The following is a 25,335-nucleotide window of genomic DNA, read 5'->3' on the forward strand; positions in this document are numbered from 1 at the left end:
GGTTCAAACCATTTACATTAAGACTGATTACTGAGAGATATGATTTTAATGTTGCCATGTTGCCAGTAAAGTCTTTGTTTGTATTGGCTGTGACTTTCTGTTCTGTATCACTCTTGCCTTTTACTTTTATAGAACCCCTGTAATATCTCCTGTAGGGCTGGTTTCTCGTAGTTACAAAATTGGTTAGTGACTGGCATTCTGAAATGTCTTTATTTCTCCATCGATTCTGAATGACAGCCTTGCTGGATAAAGGATCCTTGGCTGCATGTTTTCTCTGAAAGAGCTTTAAATATGCTCCCAACCCTTTCTCTCATTCCAGGTCTGTGTAGCAGGTCTGACGTAATTTGATGCTTTTCTGGCACGTGAGAAATTTCTTTGCCCTGGCCGCTTTCAATACTGTATCCTTGCATCTAATATTTGCAAATTGCACTATGACGTGACGTGGCGTAGGTTTGTCGTGGTTGAGCTTGGGAGGGGTCCTCTGCCTTGGACATGAATGTTTGTTTCCTTGCTAGATTAGGGGAAGTTTTCAGCTACAATTTGTTCAAATATCTCTTCTAGACCTCTGTTTTCTCCACTGGATGCCGTCATTCTAACATTGATCGCTTTCATTGAGTCAGTAATCTCCCGTAACCTTACATTCGGGTGGGCATGGATTTTTAAGACCATCTTCTATTTTCATTTTTCCTCATTAACCCATCCTCCAAATTCACTAACCCTTTCCTCTGCTTTGCGGTAATCTCCTGGCTGTCAGGGTTCCTCAGTTTTGCCTGCATTTGGCTCAAGAATTTTTAATTTCTGTCAGATTCGCTCTCATTTCTGTCCTTAGGATTCTAATTTCAGTAACCTTTTCGCTATATACTTTTTTCAATTTATCTCATCATTTTGACCATCGTTACCTTTGAATTTACTTTCATAATTCTACATCCATATCATTATTTCTGGCAGTGAGGCCACAGTCTGTCTTTTCTTTGCTGGGGGGCCTCTGTCATCTGATGAAGAGAGGTGCCTGCGGAGGCCTAGCCCAGTTTATGTGACTGGGTCCGCAGGCCGTGCCTTCCTGTTTTATAGGGATCTTAGGATGTATGGTTCTTCTTTAAAGGATTTTATTATTTATTTATGTGGCAGCCAACCAGCGAGGGAACAAGCAGGGAGTGGGAGAGGAAGAAGAGAGCTTCTAGTGGGAGGAGCCCGATGAGGACCCTTTCCGATGCTGGGATCACGCCTTCTGGGCCGTAAGGCAGGCGCCAATGACTGCGCCACCCAGGCGCCGGTGTGGGCTTTTGATTTTTTCAGCCTGCCTTCTGTGTTCTGGGGCGGGGGCCTGCCGCGCCGGATACTCAGGGCAGCCCTGTTTGGGTAGAGTCTCCGTGTCCCCTGCAGGGGATGGGATGGGCAGTCCCGAGCCGGTATTTCCAGGCTTTGTTCTCTCTGGCGGCTTCCTGCGGTTGCTGCCCTTCTGAGAGTCAGAGCAGCAGCGGCCACCTCAGCCTCTGTCACGAACAGAAGGATTGCGGCCCGCTCTCTACTAATGTTCTGGCCACTTTAACTCTGTTTCTGTTGGTGCTGCTCAATCCCTGCAGCGTCCCGGATGTGCGCCCCACACCCGGGCGCCCAGCCCTCACCTTCGGCGATCTCTGTCCTTTGTGTTTCTAATGCCGCCAGCCACCGCCGCCGCGCGCGCCTCCCGGATCTCCCGGTCTCAGTCTGGATCCAGTGAGCGCACCGGGATTCCGGGGTTCCGCGAGATGCCTGGTGGCGCGCGCACCCGGCTCACGGTCTCAGTCTGCTGTTTTGCGGGTGCCGACCACGAGCCCGCCCGCTCCCCCGTGCAAGTGGCTGGGCCACTTCCCGGCGCTCAACACGGCGGCTCCTCCCCTTCCGCTACCTTCCGATATCTGTGCGCGGTTTCATGGCTCCCTGCTTCGTACCTCAATACTCAGCGCTGGAGATGTTCATTTGTAGAGATCCAGATGCGTCTTCCTCCACAAGAAATGTTTTAAACAGTTCTTTAGACAAAGGAAAATAAGGCCAGAATCTACTATAGAAATGCAAGGAATCAGAGAAGGAAAAAATGAAGGTAAAATGTTTTTCTTGTTTTTAAATCATTTTATGATAGCTGTTTGTTAAAGGCAATACTAGCTACAATATTTGGGTGATTCTAGAAAATGGATATATGCAATGAATGACAAGTTTTATAAGGGACAGGGAGGAATTGGGGAAGACTTTGTTACAAGATATGCTGTACTATATGTGAAATGGTCTGGTATTATTTGAAGGTGGACTTAGGTAACTACTAAATTTTTAAAAGAAGTTTAATTGGTAAGCTAAGAGAAGAGAAAATTTGGAATTATGCAAAATGCTCAACTAAAAGCCAAAGAAGTCAAAGAGAGAGAACATAGGGAACGAAAAACAAAAAGCAACTAATAGCAAAAAGTTATAAATGTGGAAAAATTATAAATACAGTAATTATTAATCTAATTATAACAACAATAACTTTTAATGTGAATAGTCTATCAATTAAAAGATAGGCTGACATTGTGGATTTAAAAAAAAAAGGCCCAACTATATATTGTTTAAAAATATCGATTTTAAATATAAACATTCAGAAAGGTTAAAGTAGAGATAAAGATAAACTATGCCAACACTAATAAAAAGAAAGTTGGAGTACGTATATTAATTTCAGATATAAAGAGGGACATTACAGAATGATAAAAGGTACAATTATCCAGTAAGACATAATAATTTTAACAATGTATGTGTCTAATAACAACATCAAAATACATAAGGCCAAAACTACTGTAATTGAAAGGAAAGACATACCCACTATTATAGTTAGAGACATCAATATTTCTCTGTCAGAAATTCAATAAAGATGTTCTACGTAAATGCAAGTTTGTGAAATAAAATATCTTTGAAACAAGTAATATTCAAGTATCTTAAACTATGTTGCTCATTAAAATTAAAGCAAAGATATCAAAACTATACAGCATATTACAGATTTGTGCTATGCATCTTTTTTCATCAATTTAAAATCACTCTCTAAACACTTATATACCTAGGGTACTCTAAGAATTAGAAAGTAAGAACAAAATAAGGATGTTATCATTCTGTTATTATTGGGAAGTTTTAACAAATTAAAATATTTTAAAAATGAGATAATGTATATTAGGGAAATATCTTATATGAATTTTTACCTGCAAAACTAAGAGACTTTATCAAGAAAAAAATTACTAGATTTTGAAAGAAAATTTGATAGACAGAAAAATAGACAAAAATAAATACTTTTTTCCCTAAGCAACTCAGAAAAAAAGTAGAAAGCATAGCACATTAACATCGAATATGAAAATTATCACATATCCAACAATAAATTTAACAAGGAATTTTTAGGGCTTATATGAAAAATTTGTAGAGAAAAAAATAACTTTTTTTTTGAGAGAGAGAGAGAAAGAGAGAGCACACTCAAGAAGGAGAGAGCCAGGTGGGGGGTAGGAGGAAATACAGAGAATCCCAAGCAGTCTCCATGTCCATCATGAAGCCTGACCTGTGTTTGATCTCACAACTCTTGAGATCATGACCTGTGCTGAAATCAAGAGTCAGATGCCCAGCTGAATGAGCCACCTAGGCACCCTAAAATAACACCTTTTAAAATGAGAAGATATACTGTTGTTTTTCTTCAAAAGGAAAACTTACTACCATAAAATTACTCTTTTTCTAAAATTAATTTTTAATTTAATTATAATTAGAAATAAATTTTCTTGATTTACAAGAAATGGCTTAGAACCCAAAGAGGAGAACCAACGAGAATAGCAAACAAAGCAAAACAAAACAAATTTTCCAATACATAGCAAAATATTCTATAAAATAATTTTATCTGTCATTGAAATATATACAGTAGACCAAAGCACAAAAAGCAGTATCAGTATACATCAGAATTTTTTATATTGCAAAATAGTTATTTAAATTTAGTGCAACCATCTATATAATGGAACTAGCAAAAGCTAGTATCAATCTGCAAGAATATAAAATTGTAATCCTACCCCATACCAAATGCAAATAAATAAAAATGCTTCTAAAATTAAAAGAAGAATATATGAATTTGGAGTATTTTCATAATGACATTACTCCACAAAATAGAGGGAAAAATGTGTATATTTCATACATAAATATTTAAACTCCTTTAAAAAAGCATACTATATGTATAATCTAAATAAAACAATAATTCTAAGATGGGTAAATATTTGTCTCATTTATAAAAATCATAGAACTAATACATATAAAATCTAAGCTTTCTAAAACATGGATTATAAGAATGGATTATAGGAAAAAATGGATTATAGGAAAAAAAGCCAAGAATATAGACGGTTTGAAAAAAAAAGTTATTGGAAACCTTTAATATGAAGAAGCAACCAACATTCTCAAAATTCATAGAAATGTAAAATTACAGTGTCAATGATACATCGTTGTATACCTATAAAATTAACAAAATACTTAAAAAAACATAATACCTATTGCTGGAAATATTGTGAAGAAAAGGAAATTCTCATAAAATCTTGGTAGAAATATAAATTTTCAAGTCTTCTTTAGAAAGTAATAATTAAGCAATACCACAGTTACAGTTTTACTAACAATTTCATTCTTCAAAATCTATCCCACAAAGCAAAAGTAACTACTTAATGTAACTGAATAAAGATAATTACTGAGGGGCACCTGGGTGACTCAGGAGATTAAGTGTTCAACTATGGATTTTGACTCAGGTCATGATCTCTGCTCAGGTCATGATCTCAGGGTCTTAGGATTGAGTCCCGCACTGGGCTCTGGGCTCAGCGGGGAGTCTGCTTAAGGCTCTTTCTCCTCTCTTTTGCCCTCCTCCTGCTCACTCGCACACATGCTCTCTCTCTCTCAAATAAATAAATAAATCTTTTAAAAAAAGATAATTATTGAGGCAATGCTTATAGTGGCAAAGGGGTGGATTCAAAATGTATGTCTATCTATAGGTGAATGATTGAATAAACTATGATTCTTGTGTACCATTTATAGTCATTAGAAGGGTAAGAAAAAACTTTGAGATGTATTGTCATTCTGTTTTGAAAAAAATAAGATTCAGAGAAATGTATATTTAAAAAAATAAGTTAGGAAAATTGTATATATGAAACTATGACTTATGATTTATTTCTAATACAATTTTATTGAAATATAAGAAGCCCAGATTTTGCAACTTTATATATTTTAACTGAGTATTAATATCAGAAATTTTACTTTCAATTTAATATCACATTTCAATGATTTTAACTATGTTTAACTTATGAAAATTATCTGTTCATTTGTTAGACCATTTTTACATTTATGTGTTATTCAATTACTAAGTCAGAAGTGCTTTAGTAATTAAAGTTATTTTACCAAAAGTGCTAGGTTAATTAATAAACTGTGTTATATTGTGAATGAGCATTGAAAGTGAAAGCTGAGAAAATATTACATTCAGGTACCTGTATTCTATGTCAAAGAACTTATTTTTCTTTGATACTGCTTCAAAAGTCTTTCATCCTCATGCTTCACCGACACTTAAAACAGTGTCATAGTGGGAGTGGAAATATAAGTGACAGGTCTAATAAATTAGCAATATCCTTCTCACTACACTCCCCCTCATTTTTGGCTGTGAAATTTCACTTCTTATTAAAATTTGTGTTCTTCAAAGTTGAATGGGAGGAGAAGATTTTTCTCTGAGTTTTATCTGCTTTAGGGATGAGCTATGCCAAAAATTCTACAGCTGAAAAATGTCACTGGCCTTTCTCTTGGAGTAGCAGAGAGGTTTTCAACATTTCAGGGGGGATGGGTCAAGTTTCTAATGGTTAAATAAATTGCCTTTCAAATGCCACCGTCACAGTAGTCTGGACCACCATATGGATGACAGTTTCCTTCATAAGTGGCCAGTTTTTTGAACTTCTTTCTCTTCTTAAAATATGAACTACAAAGATTAGAAAAGAAACTAAAACCTGAAAAAATAAATAAGTAAAAATTCAAGGTAGAGGCAGTCATGTTGCAGTATCTAGACTTCTAGATCAGTAGTTCTGGAGATGCATTTTTTTAAACTTGGGTCTTGTGAAATCTATTTAGTAGACCACAACTAGTATTAAAAGTGAAAAAAAAAAGGATAGAAAATATGTAATAGAATAAAATTGCAATGAGAGTGCATCACATGTAAAAATGTCTCATAAATTTTTTTTAGTTCAAATATGCATACATATTTATAATGGTATGTCCTCTGGATCATAATCTAAAATACATTTCTTACTATGATTTGTAGACAAAAATATCTGAAAGCCATCACTCTGTATCATGTGCTGTAGTTCCAGTGTTTGCCCATTAGGTCTAAAATAAATCAGAAAGGGCATTCTGCGTAAGACAAGATACATTAAACAATATATGCAACACCTATTTCTTCATCGATTTTGTATTTTCCGGGAAATCCTTTTAAAATAAAGATGGTTTTATAGAATGATAATACCCATAGTATCACTTTCATCTAATAAACACTTATACGAATAGCTATGAGGCAGTACAGATGAAGTTTTCATTCATATAATGTTCCATGAAAATAAATTTATCTGTTTGAACTGGAATACGTGAAACAGCCTAGGCAATTTGTTCTTCTCTTGGTTGTAGCCTAAGAAATTCATCAGATATTTAAAATAACAATACTGAATCACACTATATAAAAGTTTAAAATACATGTATTTTATCATGTGTGTATGTATATATATACATGTACACATATAATTTATTAAGATTAAGCATCATTCTGGTTAAGTTATAAACATTTTTTGATATACATTTTCTGAATAGTTAATTATGCTATCCAGAGAGGCAGCTGATTCCTTTACAAAACCCATACATCTTTCTGTCAAAATAAGCCAAACTCCGAACTATTAATGAGATAAAGTTTGCTGAAGGGAGTGTTAAAACCAGTGGAATGAAATTGAGATAACTGCGTGCGGTTCTTGAATTAAATCAATCTCTCAAGCAGATGAAATATGGGGAAGATATGAGTTCGATTCAAATATTGGAAAAAAAACTGTTTGGAATCAAAAAATCAAGGTTAAAGATATGGGTTTTGCAAACTAGATGCCTAATTTAAAATTTTATACTTTTTGTTAATACACAATGTTATTCTTGCTGAACTTGAAAACAAGATTTTAGGAAGAGTTTTGTCGTTATTGCCAATATTAAATATCAATTTCAATATTATTCAGAAATTTGCAATGCTGCCCATTCATTTTGAATTAAAACACACTGAAAAACACACAAAGTCAAACTAACATTGTTAGTCATTTCTTCACAGGCCCAATAATAATTTATACTATAGCATGTGGCATTAAAGTTTGGTCCCTAATCAGTTTTACTAAATATATTCCAGTTTGAGAAAGTAGATATTATTTATATATTATATTGATATTAATAATATCAATAAATTTAGAAAACACTGTTTATCAGATAAAGTAAATAAATTCAAATATTTATGTATTTGATAAATTTTAATTCTTTGAATTTTTCGTCCTGTGAAATAGATTAGTGGAGAGGAAGGCAGACTATTGGATTTGATACATGACTCTCCCATTTAAATTCTGTGACCTTTGTCATTTATCTTATCCAAGCCTAGATTTCTTCTGTGTACAATGGTGGTTTCTAATAGTCCTTATACCATAGGATCAGATGAAATAATGCAGGAGAAATATTCGGCACAATGTAAAGACTAATAAGCATTATACACTATTCCTATTAATATCATGGATTTTTGTAGTTATTTAAAGTTCTTTTTTTAATATTGTATGCTTCTGATTTGATCAAGTATAATTTAAGTATTCATAATTTTATCTGTTTGATTTCGCAAAAGACAAAGTGTTCAAGGCATCTTAAACAATTTGATACCTTTATCATATATATCACATATATTAATTTTTCATGCATTGTTTTTAGTATTCCTTTTACTGTTAGTTTAATATACTGGATTGTCTACTAAGTACTGAAGATCTGGGGGATGCCTTTCCACATGCGTGGCAATGTGGCCACAGGGGAAAGTTAAGACCAGACATGTTTCCACAATATGACTACCTCCCTTATTTGGCCTATAGGAGTAAACCTGACTAAGTATGGTTCAACCAGTCATGTTCCCAGGAATTCTGAATTGGGACAAAAAAAGAATCCGTCTATACTTGGTGGTTCGACCAGTAATAAAAAAGCATGCTTCGCGGAACTCGGACATAAGAAGTGTGAACATGTGTCAGAAATGGAATATGTCTAAGGGTCTATACATGTGAAAAAAACATCTATGTTGACTGAAGTAGTAGAAGAATCTTTTTTAAATAGAGAAAATGAGCAGAGTAGATGAACAGGGAGTTAGAAAGATAAAGTATTAAAATAACTCCTTAAACTGAGATCCCGGTAACTTTTTGAAGGACAGCACTAGTCTTTTCCTTCTATTTTATGAATCATCCCTATATCCTTAAAATAAATTCTCTCTTTAGCACTGTCAAGTTTGATTCTGCTTTTTTCAAACCAAAGGGAATGTACAAGAGGGAAGAGTCCTCCTTATACTTTAACCTAGGTGTTGACAAACTCCATTTTTTATGTAAATGCAGAAGTAGTAAACAATTTAGACTTTGCAGGCAATTCATTCTCTATCGTGACTACTCAATTTTGTCACTGGAGGGCAAGAATAGCCATAATCCCTGAAGAATGAGTGTGGCTGTGTTCCAATAAAATTTTATTAATGGATATAGACATATAAATTTAATATAACTTTTACATGTCACAAAATATTTTTTTTATCTTCTCAATTTTTAAAAAATGTAAAAAAAACCCCACATTGTGATATGTGAGTCATACAAAAACAAGGGTCCAGCTAAGTAATGGATCTGATAAGTAGGGGAACCACCTTGGAATTTATACCAAACAAAGCATAAAAGCTCCCCAATCACTTCTGCAAACATTTCCCTTTTTTTTTTCTTCTTCAGATACCAAATAGTCACCATTCCTTTTCTACTATAAATACATATTTCTGGTTATGGAAAGATAACTTATGCATTTTGATATAAATAACTCATTATTGACTGAATTTTAGTTTATAAATGAGGCCATAAATTTTATTTCTTCCTAACATTTAGAGGTATATTTTTTATATTTTAACGAAGTTATTGGAAATGATGACTATAATAAAAACATAAAACAAATAATTGATCACATTAAAAGCATTTTAAAACAAAAGGTAACTCCTAAAACCAGCAAAGTTATTCATTGGTAAATAGCTATTAAATATACAAAGATGGAAAATAGCAATTTAATGTGGATTTCTTCCATTATCAATGTAATCAAAAATCATCCTAGAATGAGAAAATAAAAGGTACTGGAGTACTGGTATAAGAAATAGAAATGATAACACACATATACCAAATAATATTATTCTAATTAGATGGATATAAAAATCCCTTTCAACATGGTTATATGGTGTCATAAACATAAAACTGTCAAATATATTTGATGAAATAAATAGCTTATCAGAAATATTATGTCAGGCACTAATGGTGTCAATGTAAACCTGTTAGGAATCACAGCAGCATTTGAAGTCAATGTATTTTAAATTCAGTTTAGTCCAGCAGGGCATTTAGGAGGTCTAGAAAGAGATTAGGGCAATTATGTATGCCAAGTACATAAATGTCAACAGCAATTTAGAACAAGAGTAGATTGTAAGAATGTTTCCAGTTCAATATTTTACTCTGAAGGCAAATAATCAGTATGAGATTTTTGCAACAGGGAGCTAACTGAAAATACACTGAGGAGAAGAACAAATAACCGTACTTAACAGAGGGGTTTTAGCATAATGAGATTCCATTGGTTATTTGAGACACAGACAATTCCCATAGGGCCTTTTATAAATTTTATGTTTTCCTAGAAGGTCACACACTTGATGAGACTCCTATCTGTGTCCTTAACAATGACATTTAGTAATGCAGATTCTTTTAGGTGTTCTGTCACTCACATAGCTATATATGGTGTTTATTTTGAAACAGAAGCAGGATCTTTATTGGCCACTATAACTGACCACTATTTCCTGGCTGTGAAATCTCCAATCCAAGTGCCACACACACAAGTTAGAATGTACTATTACTTATACAAGGTACCGTCATCATTGTGCTCTCAAAACCTACTAGAATGCTTGATAAACTCAGAGTATCCGCTTGGTAACTGCTGAATAAATACAGATGTACATGACAATATCTACTTGAGTTGCAAAGGTATTTATAATCAGCCCCTCTCATTTTCCCAGTCACTGGTTTTGGGGAAGTGTTTTGCTTTTGTGCCCTGTGCCCTGCATGCGCTCTCTCTCTCTTTCTCTTCTCTCCTCTCTCCTTTCTCTTCTCTCCATGATCAAGGCTCCCTCCCCTCCATAGCACCTGCAATTCTTTTCTCCTCCAAATCAAGTCCCCCCCCCTTCCATATCTCCTACCTTCCAGTATGTGGCCTCTTTTCTCTCTCTAGTTGTGCAGTTTGTTCTCTCAGTCTTCAGATAGATTTCTTGGGCACTCAGAATGATTGATATTTATCTAGATGTGTTAGAGGGATGAGGCAAGCAAAGGGTCTGCAACTCCCCCACCTTAACTCCCTCCGAACTGCAAAGGCATCTGAAAAGCCAGTTCAAAGAATATGGTAAAAAAAAGTCTAAGAGTTGCTCCTCTGTGAAACTGTCATACCAGAATGTGTAATCCAAGTATGTATACGTGTTTTAGGATTAAAACTTACTTTCCCACTTCCCACTTTCTCTATCATCTATCTATTATCTATCTATCTATCTATCATCTATCTATCTATCTATCTATCTATCATCTATCTATCATCTATCATCATCTATCTATTATCTATCTATCTATCTATCTATTTTTCATCTATCTATCTATCTATCTATCTATCTATCTATCTATCTATCATCATCTATTCTTTAAGTCCCAGTATCTTATATTAGAATTGAAGGAAAATCAAGGTTACTATCTGGCATCTGTGTAGGACTATTGCCAAAGTTGGAAATATTTAAATTAAGTAATAATTAAACACAACTCAATAGCAACCAAATACACAATTACAACAAAAAGACATTCTGATTTAAAAATGGGCAGAAGATCTGAATATACATTTTTTCCCCAAGAAGACATACAGATGAACAACAGGTACACAAAATGATGCCCAACATCGCTAATCATCAGGGAAATACAAATCAAAACCACAATGCGATATCACTACACACCTATTAGAAGGACTATTATCAAAAAGACAAGAAAGACTTAAGTATTGGTGAGAATATGGAGAAAAAGAAACCTTTGTGTAGTGTTGGGGAATGTAAATTGGTGCAACCACTATGGAAAACAGTATAGAGGTTCCTCAAATAATTAAAAAATAGAACTATCATATGATCCAGCAATTCCACTTCTGGGTATTCTGTTTTACTATATCAAAAGCAAATGATAACACTATCTTGAACATTTATCTGCACCTCATATTCATTGTACCATTATGTACAATAACCAAGGTATGGAAACAACCTAAGTGTCCATCAAGGGCTGGATGAATAAAGATGTGGTATATATACATAAAATGGGAGATTTTCAGCCATGAGAAGAAAATCCTGCTATTTGAAACAATATGGATGGATTGTGAGAACATTGTGCTAAATGAAATAAGCAGAGAAAGACAAATGCCATATGATTTCATTTAGATGTGAAATCTTTTTTTAAAAAACGTTTTCTTCTTCTTCTATATTCTGATGGTGTGTGTAAAAGTTTGAGAAATGTTTGGTAGGATTTTCCAGTGAAACCATATATACCTAAAGGTACATCCCCATTAATCACTCGGGACTTTCAATGGTGTCATCACAAGGATCACACCTTGGTTGTGGGGCTAAAGCAGCCCAGCAATGGAACATCTCTAGGACTGTCATGCTAAATCTCACAAACAAGTTTCTTCAAAATGATGCAGTTGACATTAGTTAGCTGTCTTCTCAAACAGAAAATTTCTGGGGTCTGTATCTGCATAGCACCCTGCTGTCTAGAACTCTGTGTCTTTCATCCATATCAGACTCTGTGATATTTACTACTTGAGATTGTCAGACTTTGCTTGGGATTCCTAGCTCTGCTCCATGATTCACAAATTTCTTTAGGTAGAAAGCCAAATGATTGTTAGTCTCATGTCATGTATTTATCTTTACTGTTTCTCAGGGAACAGCACATTCATATGCTGCCTATTGGCCCTGTCTCTTTTCCTTGTCTTTATCCTGTCCTTGTCTTTTTCCTGTTCTTTTGTCTTTGTTTTACCTTCCTTCTTTCTTTTTTTCTTTTTCTTCCCCCCTTTTATTTTCTAGGCAGGGCAATGCAAGTTTTCTTTGTTCTTTCTCTTTTAGTGACCAGAATAATTAAATAGTTATTTTGTTTAAAAAAGTATATCCCATTAAGGATTCTAGATGATTGAGAGGATCTCGGAAACAATTCTGACTTTATGTAGGTCAAATCTAGACTTTTGTTTCTGAATTTGTTAAATCTCAACTATTTGTCTTCCATTTCTTTATTCATTGTTGTACTTATAAATTTTAATCACTTTATTGTGAGTTCAGCTTTCCATTAAAAACTGTTTGCTAATTGCACTACTGGGTATTTACCCCCAAAATGCAGATGTAGTGAAGAGAAGGGCCATATGCACCCCAATGTTCATAGCAGCATTGTCCACAATAGCTAAACTGTGGAAGGAGCTGAGATGCCCTTCAACAGACGAATGGATAAAGAAGATGTGGTCCATATATACAATGGAATATTACTCAGCCATCAGAAAGAACGACTACCCAACATTTGCAGCAATATGGATGGGACTGGAGGAGATTATGCTAAGTGAAATAAGTCAAACAGAGAAAGACAATTATCATATGGTTTCACTCATATGTGGAACATAAGGAATAGCAGGGGGATTGGTAGGAGAAGGAAGGGAAGAATGAAGGGGGTAAACAGATGGGGGAATGAATCACAAGAGACTATGGACTCTGGGAAACAAACTGAGGGCTTCAGAGAGGAGCGGCGTGGGGGATTGGGCTAGGCCAGTGATGGGTATTAAGGAGAGCACGTATTGCATGGAGCACTGGGTGTTACAGGCAAACAATGAATCATGAAACACTACATCAAAAGCTAATGATGTACTGTATGGTGACTAACATAACATAATAAAAAATTTAAAAAGAAAAAACACTGTTTGCTAGTACAGTTGGAAGATTCCACAAATTAACATAATATGTCAATAACATTCAAAACATGTAAACAAAATTTTTATTGTAATGTTAATAAAAATATATTTTATTAAACAAAACTCTATTAAATCCTAATAAAATTGATTTATCGGGTACAAGGGAAATCAAATATATTTACAGATGCCTTTTATAGAAATACTTTATCCTCTGTTTCTATAAACCGTATAACTTCATTTATTGCTCCCTTAAAGTTATAGCTAAAAATGTTTAGCTTTCAAAATTATTCTGCATGAGAATGCTCTGATTGAAACATGGCTTTTAATACTTCCTAATTATCTGTTCTTGGGTAATTTTCTTAATTCTTTGGACCTCAGTCCCTCATATGTAAAATATGAATTGTATTTTCTCTTTTTAATTTTCATTGTTGTTATGAGAAAAGAATTAAGACATGCATATAAATAGCAGAATATTTGGATAATATATAATTATTGGATGTACATATCATCCCTCTCTTGGAGGTGGAAGGAGGATGCTTCTTTCCAAATCCTCTTTGAATCTAACCCCTTGCCCTTCCGAGATGGAGCCCAGAGTTGAGTTGATGAGAGTCTGAGTGAAAGTAACTGACTTGAAGGCAGCTATATTTTTCACTGCACAGGCATGATTAAATATTAATTCACTTCTTCATCAATCTCCCTCACTTACATTAATTCTCAATATTTAGTTTAACATTTTAGGTATAGATACTTGGTGAGTACTCAATTTAACTAAGTTTTGTATTTTTATGACAATGAAAATAACCTCGTAAATCAATGTTGGATTTCTACACAAAAATAAAACACAAAAAACAGTAAAATCTCCCCATTCATCTTAGAAGTTATTAAATGTAGAGTCTAAATCTGTTCCTACAGTGAGAAATATTACCTTTTCCAAGTTATTTGTTGCAATAATGCAGAAAAAGCAACACAATTTTCAAGTATTTTATCTATCTGACATGCAAGAATTTCTATATGAATGTAGCCTACAGTGTTCATTTAATGTGAATAGACACAGTGTAAGAATGTGGTACAAAAATGTAAGAAAATTCAAATAGACTTACAGATTTTTCTCAGTATCTGGCATTTAAATAAGTAAATTCCTATTTATTTTCTGGTTAACTCTGAATTTGACTTATTCTTTCAGTTATTACAAATGAATCCCTCTTCAGTAAATTAAGTTTCTCAAAATAGCTCATTCATAAAATATATAAAATACTTTTCTTCAGATAGAACCATATAAATGAAAAACATACCAGGTTTTGGTAAAATAAATCTCATAGATATAGCTCTCCTGGATTATGTGGGAATATATTCATGCGGCTCTGTGAATTGGTAAAAAAATCATTTGCAAAAAAACTCCAAAAATGAAGTGGGCCTGGACTGGGCAGATGCTGGAATCGTGTTCTGGTCTACTTATCACTGAGTCATTGGAAGTGTTGATAAGGAGAATTGGATACTAGCTTTATGCAGCTGTTGACATCTTATTGAAGAAAGGAAAGCAACAATATTTTTAAGTCAATATAACTGTCACAAAGGATAGGAATGTTGACTCTCTTTCATGATTTTTACATATATGAAAAAGAAAAAGTGCAAGAATTATGCATTCCACAATGAGAGAGGTCTTGAATTTGAGACTGGGATTATGTAGATAGTTGTCCCATCCTATATAAAGAGAACATGTGGAGAGACACAAATTTAAAATGGCTGTTTCTCCATAGGTCTGTGTTAAGTGACAAGAGGCGTCCTTCAAACTCTTAAAGTATAGAGATAAAATTCACTTTCTAAAATGTACTCATTAATTTGCTGCATTATTCTTGTCACTAGCAAATGTTGTTTTTGAGAAATACATTTTTAGAATATACACTTTAATATAGATATTAAAATGTGAATGAATATAGATATAATTACTCTCTCCACCAGATGTTCTCTCTCCATTTTTCATTTATAAGCTTGGAAACATTTTCTATTATTCTTTATAAAATATATATTTTTAATACCACACTAAGCCTTATATTTTATATGCAAATCAGTAAGATTTTCTAATACAATACCTGCTGAATCCTTTGCATAATCCTTAAAATAACTTTGATTTTTCATCCTTACTCATTAAAATCCATGAATGGAAAATCTTTTCAGCTTCCTCTATTAAAGCATTTGACTCTGAAAATAATCTAGACATAAGGTATGAAAAAATGGATATGCAAATATTCCAAGTGTATACTGTGCTAAAATAATCATCTGATAATCTAAATATGGAAGATATGTAATATGCATTGAAAAGTAAAATAAAGGTGTAATCTTGGTCATAAAATAGACATGTATTTCAATATAAACTTCATTTTTATTGAAATACTCAAGGATATCTAAGCCTAGTCACGTGAAAGTACTAGGTGCACACAGTGTAAAGAATTATCATAGTTTGCAATTATCAATATAAGAAGATTAAATGGCTCAGTTCTTTTCTTTCTTTCTCATAAGCTGAGTTTATCTTCCTTCACAGAATTGCTACAGAACAGTATAGACAAACTTCAAAGACATATGTAACTGGGTTTTGAATTTTCTCTTTAGAGCATTATTATATAAAATTATGATGATGTTTGTCCCTGTCAAATATAGTAGGGACATTTAGGAATTAGTCGAAATGGAAGACTTGAATAAAATATACACGAAGATGCCATTCATTGCTTTGTTATTAAAAGTAGATTTTAAAGAAATTATGAAACTACTCACAATTTGGCAAAATAAATGATTTCATTTGCTATAAGACACCAAATATTACTGAAAATAATGGTCTCTGTCATCTCATGTGTAGGAACAATTATTCTTGCTTCCTCTCTAGTCTCATAAGGGTGTACATTCCCATCCCCAAATCCATACATATACAGAGTAATCTTATATAACTGATTTGTGATACAAAATCAGATCTCTGGTCAAAGTGATCTCCTTCAGTAACTACAGAGTGATCTACTTAATTAACTGCAATGATTATTTCTTTTCTCTGGTCAAATACTTGAGTGGATTCCCAAGAACCTATAAGAAAAATCATAAATTCATTTGCATGACATTAAATGCTTTACCCAATGTGGTCTCAACCTTCTAACCTTACCATTCACTTTGTGTCTAAATTCATCCTTTTGTCCATGGAAGCTGACATATTCACTTTCCCCTAAACTCCCTTCCTACCCCTTTAATACCATACATTTCCATTCAGTGGGACTGCCATTCCTTTGGTCTTCATTTTAAAAATTCCACTAATCAAACAAGAGTAATTTATATCCATTCAAGTAGGAAAATAATGCAAATTTATGTTTTACAAAGATTGATAACCCCACTTTCTCTTCTTAAATCAAGTTTTGAGTCTGGTCTGAATCCTTTACTAAATTGGTCTTCTAATATTCCTTCAAAGTTAAATGTTTTCACACAAATAATTGCTTCCCTCAACCACCACAGAGTACTGGTTACTTGCTTTTATTTTGCTACACAAATTAGATATTATTCTTAGTTCTTTATAATTTATTTTTCATGTCTTGTAAAAAAATTAGAGTGGTTTCTTAAATTCAATAGTAAACCTAAAACATATTTAATAAATTCTTAATATTTCATGTTCTTGAATTTTCAATTAATTCAACCAGTTCCCTAATGATATATAAACTGGTTATTTAAGATTTAGCTGTACGAACAATATTGCATTTATCATTCTATTAACTATGTGTGTCCATTTCTTCATACCCTTCTAAGGACCATATGTTATCACATTCTTTGTTTTTTATGCCATTGTGGTCCTTTGACTATATTTCTTAACTACTAATAGAACTCAGTATTTCTTCATAGATTATTATTTGAGTTTTTATAGGTTTCATTTATATATCTTTTGAACATTTATTTTTTGAAATCCTTATCTTCTCAATTCAAAAGATATTAGGGATACTAAATACTAAAATGGACAACCAGTATACTGTGGTGTGCTTGAGTATATTCTGGAGTTCAACTATTAGCTCCACCTCTTACTAACTATGATCTTGGGCATGATTTCTCATTTATAAATTATGGCAAAAATAGCACCTACTCCAAGTGTTCCTAATGAGGATAAATTTTAAAATGCTTAGAATTGTCCTAGATACGCAGTAATGATACTTGTTACTTGCTATTGTTATCGGATTTTCTGTCATATGTCTTGCAAATATGTTTTCCCAATCTTCCTTATTAAATATGTGTGTGGGGGGGTGTGGGTGTGGGTGTGTGTGTAGGAACACCCCCCCACACACACACAGAGACACACATTATTTGTTTACAATAATTTTTATTACCCAGTTTTCATTTTAATTTTCTCTATAAATTCTTATTATCTTTTTCTATTAAGATCTCCTCATTTCCCAAATATATACATTTATTCTCATTAATGTACTTATTATTGCATTTTGAATGGAAAGGTTTATTAATCTGGCATGTTTACGTGTGTGTGTATAATCTTGCAACTAAAAATACTGATGACTTATTTAATTGGTTTCCTGCTACTTGCTTCGTGCCCTCATAAAACTTTGGAGAGTTTTTTTTCTTTAACCCTTAGAACAACTTTTTTCAAGACTTCACCTTTTCTGAATCCTTCCATAGTCTAGCCACTCGTCTTTCACAGAAAATACTGAGACCATCACTTGTTTGTTTGGAAAACTCTGTTGGCCCTATTGACTACCCACTTTTCTGGTGCCATTGATACATCTTTCAATTGTCTCAGAGACAAAACTCTTTTGCAAAGAAGGCTACTACCTTCACTGTATTCCACATACTATCTCATACCGTATCTTAGGACTTTGTTCTATCAGGGAACCACCTTTCAACTTTATCTCTAACCTCTTTGCCTTCTATTATATATTTATGTTCAAGTTTCTCTAATGTTAAAAGTCACAGAAAAGAAATTCCATTTAAAATTTTGATCAACTTCTAATGATCAACTTCTAACTCGCATTTTATTTTATTCAATCTCTGACTGAACAATCACCTTGAATGAGGAATCTACATTTACTGTCTTTACTAAGTGATTTTATTTTTCACCTATTTATATGTCACTCTCTCTCCCTCACTCAAGTGATATATTATTTGTTGAAATTACAAACATCCTTTTCTATTAGTTCATAAACTCCTTGGGATGAAGAGTTTTATCTTAGTACCTTCTTACTCCAAACATCTAGAACAGTGGCTTCTACAGAGTAGTCAATAAATGTGTATTGAATGAATAAATTAATTGTCACATTTAATTGTCACTTTTGTAACCATATTTTTCCTTTCTTTCCCCATGCCATTGCATACTTGTTTCTTGAAAACTATTTTTTAGTTTTAATTTAAGAATAGTTGACAACAACGTTACATTAGTTTCAGGTGCACAACAGAGTGATTTAACAAGTCGATACATTACATTATGCTTACAGCAAGTATAGCTATAATCTGTCACCACACAATGCTATTATAAGACCACTGACTATATTCCCTATTCTGTAACTTTTATGCCCATGACTTGTTCATTCCGTCACTGGAAGCCTGTATCTCCCACTTCCCTTTACATACTTTGCCCATATCCCCACCATCTCCCCTCTGGCAACCATCAGTTTGTTCTCTGTATTTATGGGTCTCTTTCTCCTTTTTGTTTCTTTGTTTATTAATTTTTTTTTTCAGAATTCATATATAAGTTAACTCATGGTATTTGTCTTTCTGGTCTGACTTATTTCACTTAGCAAAATACCATCTAGGTCAACCTATGTTTTCACAAATGGTAAGATCTCATCTCTTTTTATGGCTCAGTAATAGTTTAATATATATATATATCTTCTTTATCTATTTATTTATGGGTGGACACTTGGGCTGCTTCCATATTTAGCTATTGTATATAATGCTGCAATAAACATAAGGGTGCATATGTCTTTTTGAATTAGCATTTTCATTTTTTGTGTGTAAATAGCCAGTAGTGGAATTACTGGATCATATGGTATTTCTATTTTCAATTTTTTGAGGAGCCTCCATACTGCTTTCCACTGTGATTTCACCAATATACATCCCCACCAACAATGCATGAGGGTTCCTTTTCTCCACATCCTTGACAACACTTGTTATTTCTTGTCTTTTTGATTTTAGCCATTCGGATAAGGTAGTAAGTCATCATGGTTTTGATTTTCATTTCCCTAATGATTAGTGATGTTGAGCATCTTTTTATGTGTCTGTTTACCATCTGTATATCTTCTTTGGAAAAATGCCTGTACAGGTCTTCTGCCAATTTTTAATAGGATTATTTGGGTTTTTGATGTTGAGTTGTTTAAACAACTTGTATTTTTGGATATTAATGTCTTATCAGTTATATCATTTGTGAATATCTTCTCCTATTCAGTAGATTCCTGCTTCATTTTGTTGATGGTTTCCTTTGCCGTGCAGAAGCTTTTTATTTTGGTGTAGTCCCGATGGTTTATTTTAAAAACCTTGGTCTTGATTTCTGGTATTAACTCTTGTGTCTTTATTTTCTGGATCTTCTTCCAGTCATTTTGTAGATTTGGCCTTCCCTGCAGTTCTTGATTCTCCTCTTTAATGTTCTCATTTTTCTTCTTTTTCCTTTCTCTCCTTTTTGGAAGAAAAAGCTACATCATTTAACCCACACTTTGCAATCCAGTCCAGGTTTAAAGGGAAGGAGAATGACCCCACTTTTTGACAGAATATTATGCTGATACAGGCATGTGAGGAACATTTGGTGGCCATTTTCACATAAAATTTACCATAGTCTTCAATCTTATGCAATTCACACTTCTTTGTACAAAATAAACCAACACTCTCCCCACATCCAAGCCTTATCCAATTACAACACTGATTTGAAGTCCAGGATTGTATCATCTAAATGAAAACTATATTTAAATGAAGCTCCCTGTGTTCAATTCCCCAGACCAGCTAGACGCATAATTTTAGTTTTCTATCCCTTCCACTTATTCTACATGTAGTGTTTTCTTTCAAAATATTTAATGTAGTCTAGTTGCTATTATTTTTCCTTATTTCATTCTTAAAATATATCTCATTACAGACACAATATTCTCAATAGAACTTGATGGTGGGCCATTTCAAAGTCTTAATTTGGATATTTTCTTTCTTCTTTTTTTCAGGGGGGTTAATCTAAGAAAATTCAGATCCCATGGTAACTATTGGTCCATATTGAGTTTGCAGTTAAATTAAATTGCTAGGTTCTTTTACATGAATTCATCATTAACTTCTTGGGAAGTTATTTACTTTAAAAGAATAGAAAACTGAATAACCTTACTTGCCTTGATGTAAGTAGGTATTCAGATTAGAAAGACAGACATAAGTAGTATAAGCACAAATGTAGTATGTGCTCTGTAGATGTGAAGTTTGATACCTGGAGAAAGGCATCTAGACTTGGAAGGCACCTAGATTTATTTACTACAATGATCATTAAAGAACATCTTGTTTGCTTCCATCAAAACACCATAGTAAAACCTTTTTTTTTTTTTTAATTTTCACCACAGTGAATCTTAACAAGTTGAATTTTCGGGCGCCTGGGTGGCACAGCGGTTAAGCGTCTGCCTTCGGCTCAGGGCGTGATCCCAGCTTCTGGGATCTAGCCCCACATCAGGCTCCTCCGCTATGAGCCTGCTTCTTCCTCCCACTCCCCCAGCTTGTGTTCCCTCTCTCGCTGGCTGTCTCTATCTCTGTCAAATAAATAAAATCTTTAACAACAACAACAACAAAACAACAAGTTGAATTTTCTTGTGTAGTCTTCACAATGTGTATAATCTTAAATGGGATAAGTGAAATTTGTGGGGCTTTGTAAAAATCTTGAATAATATTTGACAAAATCTTAATAAAATATTAACAAAATTTTAACCTAAAATAAAGTCCACTGTCATTGCCTCTTAAATGAATAATGGTTACTTATGTATTTATTATAAATTCACCCATTTTGTTGATGACAATGTATCAGGGTGAGGCTTTCATAAGGAAAAAAATGATCAAGTTATTTTGCAAAATTAAGTTTAGCCATGATCTATGTTATTCATATGAGGATGGAAGAGAGGATATGAATGGCATGTGGGATGGTGAAAAATACAGGTAAGTTCCTACATGGATCAAGCATCATTGTTATAGGGTTCTAAAGAGAATGAGCTGGAAAGTTAGAAGGTAATAATCAGAGTTCTAGAGTCATAAAATGTTGATGGTCAAAATAGTGCATATATCGGTAATGGCAAGATGTAGAGTAAGACCTTGAGAATAGGTGCTTGAGGTGGAATGGTCTGAAGGCTCATTGAAACTGAGAGTCAAGGCATTGTTTAAGGACTTAATTAATTATCTATGCAGATACAAAATTACCCAGAATAGGAGTGGCCATGTAAAGAAGAAAGATTGCTAATGTACTAAAAAAAAAAAAATGCATTTCAAAGAATTGATATCCCTGACATAAAAGGAGCAAAAATGAAATGTGTTTTGAGAATGAAGGAAGGAATTCTGAGAAAAGGTCAAATAGTATATAAATTCATATGGATAAGGGGTCAATAAACCAGGTGTGAGAAAGATAATAAAAAATAATGCAGAAGTTGTATTCATGGGGCACCTGGGTGGCTTAGCCATTAAGCATCTGCCTTCGGCTCAGGTCATGATCCCAGGGTTCTGGGATCGAGTCCCGCATCAGGCTCCCTGCCTGGCGGGAAGCCTGCTTCTCCCTCTCACACTCCCATTGCTTGTGTTCCCTCTCTCGCTGTCTCTCTCTGTCAAATAAATAAAATCTTAAAAAAAAAAAAAAGAAGCTGTATTCATTTTGGGCACGTACATAAATAAAAAATGTGTGAAGTAGATAAAGCACACTCCTTCTCTAGGTGTTTGTAACTTGTGAGTTAAAGGATTAAGGGAAAGGGAAAAAAAGAGTATAATTTTAAGGCAGAAGAGTAGAAGAGACATTAATGTCATCATTTAATTGCTTTTTTAAAAAGGATATTTATATCAGTTTGCCCAAATCTGTATTTTCTTTAAAAGTTGTAGCTATAGAATCTCAATTTGATTAAAAGCAGGTAATGAAAAATACACCTTGATTTAGTTTTTCTCATAACACATATAGACCAAAAACAAAACAAAACAGGGGCGCCTGGGTGGCACAGCGGTTAAGCGTCTGCCTTTGGCTCAGGGCGTGATCCTGGCATTATGGGATCGAGCCCCACATCAGGCTCTTCCGCTATGAGCCTGCTTCTTCCTCTCCCACTCCCCCTGCTTGTGTTCCCTCTCTCGCTGGCTGTCTCTATCTCTGTCAAATAAATAAATAAAAAATCTTAAAAAACAAAACAAAACAACAACATTGTGCTTATATTCTTAAGACAAAGCAGTGTATTTCCCTACGTTATGAATTTGTAATTTGTTTCTGTTTTGATATATTATATATAATATGCAACTGCCTATCATTGTGCTACCTGAATGTATCTTACATGTTCTAGTTTCAGGGCAGTTGAAAATCTCAATAATAGGGAAAATTCAAGATCACATGCTAAGTGTTACGATGAATGGAGAGTGCACAGACAAGACAGGGATACTTGTCTTCATATCTGGATCAAATAAAGAGTAGGAATGAGAAACAAACAAAAAACCCAAACAATAAACAGAAGGTGCCACTTTCTCGGACAGATTTTTCAGTGCCTGAAAAAAGACATAAGATCAAGATAAATTCATATCTTTTGGCAGCATATGGTACAATTTTTACTTTACCGGGGTAGAAATTTAGGACTAAAGAATTTGAAAGTAAACTAGTTTTATAAGCCAAGGGTATGGTTCAGTGAGGAACTGAAGCAAAGTTCAAAAATCATTAAAGAAATCAAGTTATAACAGTGAGTTTCTACATCCAGAAGAGATTAGCCAAATGAATGCTATTGAGTTATATAAATTGAGAATGGAGTAATGTTGAGGCCTTGTACGTAGATACTATTCAACAGATAATGATACGAAAATGAGTAAAATTTTTAAAAATTGAGCATATATTAAATAGTAGTAATACAATAATTTCTGATTAATTTAAATACTATAAGAATTTGAGGTAAGGGAATGTTTGATGTCATATCTTTGTGTGTGTGTGTGTGTTTTAAGGAAATGGAGTACGAAATCCAGGAGAAAGATAAAATACCAATAACAACAAAATAGTATTCAGAGAGAGGTTTCCTTGTTTCCAAATGAGCACAATAGTCTTGTGTGGCTGCCACCGTGCCAGGTCTCACATTTCTACCACAACCACAATTTGAGCTGTGGCCTGTGCTTAAGATCTGCTCTCTCACTTGTTTCAGCATTCCCCACCCTGATTTATCCAGTTTATGCATTACACATATCATTATAGAATCCGAATGGAAAATAATTTTCAATAGATAGCTTTCCATCAATCACTTATGACTGGCTAGAAAATCCAGTTGAGAAAACTTCTGACATAAAGCACAGAAAATGGATGGAGATGGCAAGATGTGTGTCCTTACATGGAGTCCCTGCTGAAGAGTTTGACCCAACTTGTTAATGTGCCCACCGCTTACCAGTTAACTACATCTACATTTTATAAACAATTACCGACCTCACCAGTTATTGGTTTTGGAATCTTAAAAAAATATGGATGACTTAGTATCTGTCAGTCCCTGCCTTTGGGTTTCCATCACAGATAGTCCCCGGGACAGGCTCAGAGTGGAACTGATAGAGAAAGTCAGTTACTTAGTCAGAGGGAGTTTCCCGGAGGAAATATTGTTCCATCTTTCATTAACTTGTTCATAGAAAAAATCAGTTCTAATAGTTCCTCTAAAATTAAAAAATCTAGGATATAGTCTGAAAAATTGTCTTTTGAAATTGGCTGATTTGTAAAATATAGTTGGATGAATTTGAATAAGCAAAATATAAAGGAAAAATAAAATGATTTATTTCCCAAACCTCCACAGTGGCATGATAAGTGATAGATGTGCAAAATAAAATCTAATTAAAAAGTATATTTGAAATAATCAAGCTGAGAGATGGTAGCGGATAGTGTGAAATAGTTGCTGGCTTATCTTTATTAAAAAAAAAAAATAGAGCCTGAATCACAATTTTCCTTTACTATTAAAACTGTTAAAACCTTAGACCAGAATTACTGAAATGAAAATAAGTAATGGGGTTTTCCCCTGGGAAATTTGGGGATGCACACATTTTACCCCCCTGAGGAAAAGGGTCTATAGTTTTAATCAGTGTTTTAAAGGATCCTAATTCCAAATAGGATAAAAATCCCCTTCACTGTTTTGAACATCTTGCTTTATATCGATATTTTATTACTTTAATCTCTAAAACTCTAGAAAAGAAAGCTTGCCAACAGTCTCATAGTAATTCTATGATTAATTTAAGTAAATTTTACAGAAACTCCCATTAGTGTTCGAATATTCCTTTTCTACAGACTCTTTTTGTCTAAGACTAATTTTAAAATACCTCTATTTTTGTCACAGGCATTCATTAAATTTTTTTTTCAGTTTAATCACACTTATGTAGAGCATGTTTCACTAGACCTACTCCCCCCACCCCCGATAGAATTTGAATGTGTGTTTCAGTAAGAAAAGTTTTTAAGATTGTTCACTTGGAATGAAATCACACACACAAAATAAACTCTTCCTGTATTTGGAATGGTGGTCAGGGCTTTAAGGTAGCAAAAGACAGCCTTTTCTCTCTTGAATGGGACCACCTATGCTTAAGGTTAATTACTTACTGACATCAGATACTCTTTTTACAAGATAGAAGCCATAAAATAGACAAGTGAGAATGTCTCTCAGTTCATCAGTCTGAAAAGGCTGTGGTTTTTTGTTTATGCCACCCATTATTGACTTGGTTAATACCTTTGATTTAAAAAAAGTAATAATCACATCCTTGAAAGGATTAATCTGTAAGCCTCTTTGCCTTATATATACTGTGTTAAAAATCACAATCTCTGAATTTCCTCTCACTTGACCTATCTTTCTAATAGAGTACACACCGTATATTATTATCCTATTCAATCACATACAGTAAAAATCT

The sequence above is a fragment of the Ursus maritimus genome, unplaced genomic scaffold (assembly GCF_017311325.1).
Source record: "Ursus maritimus isolate PB19 unplaced genomic scaffold, ASM1731132v1 scaffold_2, whole genome shotgun sequence".
Lineage (NCBI taxonomy): Eukaryota > Metazoa > Chordata > Mammalia > Carnivora > Ursidae > Ursus > Ursus maritimus.